Below are 4,434 nucleotides of genomic sequence, written 5' to 3'. Positions count from 1 at the left end.
AACTGACCTGTTTTTATATTCTTTATAGACAATTTATTCTAAAGCTTCTACATGAGAAGAAAAATCCTCTTCATTTAGATATATCGACATTTTCTATATTAACAATAATCATTTTCATTCACATGTCGAATCCGTGGCCGAGTGGTTAGAGCATCGCGCACAAAATCGCACGGCCTCTCACCTCTGTCGGCGTGGGTTCGAATCCCACTCGCGCCGGTAAGTGAGAAAGTTTCCCAGTTTACTTTCGGAAGGTCGGTGGTCTCTTCCTAGGTACATTGTATCTGGGTTCTCTCTTCCACCAATAAAAACTGTGCGCCACCAGATAACTGAAAAAGTGTTGAGTGTGGCGGAAAACATCAATCAACCAATCACATGTCGAATCAATATATCCTAGTGAACTCTAAATAAATGACACTACAGTCTTCCATATCTGCTTCGTACTAAGATATCTTATTGAACGTAGATGATAACAACACTCTAACAACTCAACTTTATATGAAAAACGGGATGACATCAGTTTCTCCATCATCAACTTCCCATCTTTATGTATTAATATTCCAGTCATGAAAGGTGAAGATAACGAAGTGATCAATTTCATAACTCTGTTACGGAGTATAGTGTTTATGTATCTCAACTGATTCGATACGCAAGAGCTTGTTCTGCATAGGCTACTTACAGAAAAGTCAATGTTACAGGGTTTCAACAGGATCGTTAAAAGTAAGCATTTTGCAAATTCTATGGTTGTTATAACGATCTAGTTTGCCAAATACAACCTGCGACTGAGTAAAATGCGGTCGGACGTGTTTCATATTAATAGTTAGGCCGTTCTTTACACACAAATTGTTGATATAGGGCTCTAGGCGGGTGTGACCGGTCGCCAGGGGATGCTTACTTATTCTAGGCACTGGATCCCTCCTCATGTATGTTTGACCAACTCTTAATTTTGTATTCCCTATAAGAGTTATGAGATTGATCATTGTTCGTTATCTTCACATTTTCATATATGATAAGATACATGTACAGGACACACATAGAAGGATAAACAGATTTGAATAATTCATAATTTTCACATTTACCCGTGAAAAGGAAGTCCAAACACACCATGAAATATTGAACCATGAAAACTCAAAGAGGCAGTGTACAATAAACAAACAGTAGTGAAATATAGGTCATTAGGTCAACGATTAAACTGGACATAGGAATATACTGCCCGCTCAATATCTTGAGAACCCTTTGCTTGACAGACATCAAACTTGGTGCAATGGTACATCTTTAGGAGAAGATGACCCCTATTGACTTTGAGGTCACATGGTCAAGGGTCAAACTGGACATAGGAATATACTGCCCGCTCAATATCTTGAGAACCCTTTGCTTGACAGACATCAAGCTTGGTACACTTGTACATCTGAAGGAGTAGATGACTCTTATCGATTTTGAGGTCCCATGGTCAAGGGTCAAACTTGACATAGGATAATACTGTCTGCTTAATATCTTGAGAACCCTTCGCTTGACAGACATCAAACTTGGTACATGAACCCTATTGATTTTGAGGTCACATGGTCAAGGGTAAAATTGGACATTGGTATATACTGTTCGCTAAAGACATCAAACTTGGTACACTAGTATATCCTCAGGAGTAGATGAATCCTATGGATTTTGAGGTCACATGGTCAAACTGGACATAGGAATATACTGTCCATTCAATATCTTGATAACCTTTGCTTGACATACATCAACTTAGTAGACTGGTACATCATAGGGAGTAGATGACCCTTATAAAATTTGGGATTTTATGGCCAAAGGTCAAGAGTTAAACTGGACATAGTAATATATTATCTCCTATTTTAAAAATCATTTGCTTGATTGATACCAAACTTGGTACACTAGTACAGCATACGGAGTAGATGACCCTTATTGATTTACAGGTCACATGGTGAATCCACTCTGGACATAGGAAGATATTGTCTGATCAATATCTTGAATTGGTTTGGCACTACTATCAATTCATTGATGCATGCGTATAACCCTTTTGAATTTTGCACCATGGGGCGTGGGGCATATACCATATAACTGTTGTTTTTTTTTAGCGACCTTCAAAATTAGCGATTTTTTTCTTCAAAATATGGTGATGTAATATTAGCGTGATATTTTTTTTTTTAGCGATTCCATGTGTTGAGAAAAAATAAATAAAATACATGTAAATGTAGGGGAAAAAAACAAAAACAAATTTATTCAAAATTGCATGTAAACTATATCACCTTCCCAAACTCGGGTTGCATAGTAATCTCACTGTCACTCATTTATTTATTGCATGCATCAGAAATGCCACTTCCTTTAAACCCATTTACAGTGATATCCGGTTTGCTTTTCAAACAGTCATATAACTTCACCAGCCATTAGGCCCTTAGAGGCTTCAAACGACCCAGCTACAGATCAACATTCACACACGCGGTGGAGTCTTCACGCAACCCGTCCGCTACCTAGAGAGTATACCACTCCTGAAACTCGCGTTGCAGAAAATCTTTTGTTAACTTATTCACACTAACATCCCAGAGGCTGTAATTTATCGGTACAATTAGGTGGAATGGTCACATACTGCAGTCGATATTTTTTCAAAATATCAAGAAATTCGTCAGTTATTTGTCCAAGAAAACAGTCAAATATAACCAAGGTTTGTTGGGTTATGGGGAAATCACGCACATTATTTACATAAGTTAGTTTGTAAAAAACAATTACATGAATGAAATTTGGTAACTTTTGAAGAATCTTTTTGATTATGTTATTTGCATTTACAATGTAGCATATAAGGGGGTGTAATAAACTAAGCAGAGGTTTTGGTGGGTAATGCGCTCCATACTGAAGATCCGTAGTCGCTATTTTGTAAATGTTCACCCAGCCGGAAATGTCCAGTAATACTTTTCTCCCTCTCTTTTTCGGATTAAGCCCCTGTAATTCTATTTTGTGTCGTCATCATTTTCAATAAGTTTCCTTTTCATTTAAGTTAAACTTTCTCGGTATTGTCTCTTAAAGCTGTATGACCCAATGTCCATGCATTAATTTTGTACATAGTTACTTTAAAGCAGAATAATTACTTTACAAAGTTATGAACTTTCCCTAAATTGCATGCTTGAAACATCTGCATATAAAAGAAAACAGTGAGAATATTATTTAGAAAGTAAGAATAGTGTGGTACATATATAAATCATCCGGAAAACCTCGGACCTTTCACCCAAAGCACGGTGTATTCAGTGAAAGGCCCGAAGTGTTCCAAATGAAATAGCGCATAAATTATACAGTGTTAGACGTCTATAAATAGCCCCACGCGCGTCAGGGGAATCTCAACATGATGTATTAACTCAGACGCAACTGTCTAGTTTTAAGGCTGAAAGAGCATAAAACAACGAATTACCAAGAGTTATTTGATATTTTTATTTCTATTAAACTTATGGCACGGTACTGTTGTAACAAAATACACAGCTTTACACAGATAAGACCACCGATGATTTGAAAGTTTGAACTGGTCACGTGACTGTCACTTGAAATGGCAGAGTGACGCGGTTGTTTGTAAACACCGATTTAGAATTAAATGATTTTGGTTAAAACAGGTGAAATAATGTATGGCATGTCATACAGACTAATAACTACATACGTGCGATGATTTAATGGCGTTTTTACGAGATGGAAAAAAGTGTAATTCGGACCATACAGCTTTAAAATTTCGGACTGAGCTTTCATTCAGCTTTTTTCAAACATTGGCGCAAATTTGACCACGGCTTTTGAATTACCGAAGTCTGCAGCATATTTTCCGTTTTCAAATCGTTGAGTACGAGATTGATTACATTCCTCCATTTGGGATGGAATTTTATTCATTTAGAAGTGTGAAATGTTCTGTCTCTGGAAGTTTGGGTCTTTTCTTCTTAAGAAATCTTAGTATCGACATTGTGAACGCGATGACAAGAGAAACCACAAACTCTGGACATAGGAAGATATTGTCTGCTCAATATCTTGAATTGGTTTGGCACTACTATCAATTAAATGATGCATGCGTATAACCCTTTTCAATTTTACACCATGGGGGGACATATGCCGGTATGTTTTACAAACATTTCTTGTGTTTTTTTAATGTAAGGCAAATATATAATTTATATATAAATATATGATATTACTATATGTATAATAATTTATATCAAATATTTGTTAGAAGAATTTTTCAAAATCACAGTAATATATAAAACATTGATTTAGGTTTAACATCAGTAGAATAACAGAAATTGTTTAAGGAATAATGTATAAACAATGTAGTCGTAAGTTGATCGTATAGTTATAATAATAGATATTATTTACATTCAGGCACTCTTACGGGATAATATGCCATGTAATGAAATTAAAAGAGTATATGAATAAAATGAATTCTCAAGAGGGATGCACCATATG

Source organism: Ostrea edulis, chromosome 2 (assembly GCF_947568905.1).
Source record: "Ostrea edulis chromosome 2, xbOstEdul1.1, whole genome shotgun sequence".
NCBI lineage: Eukaryota > Metazoa > Mollusca > Bivalvia > Ostreida > Ostreidae > Ostrea > Ostrea edulis.
This window is presented reverse-complemented; position numbering follows the sequence as displayed.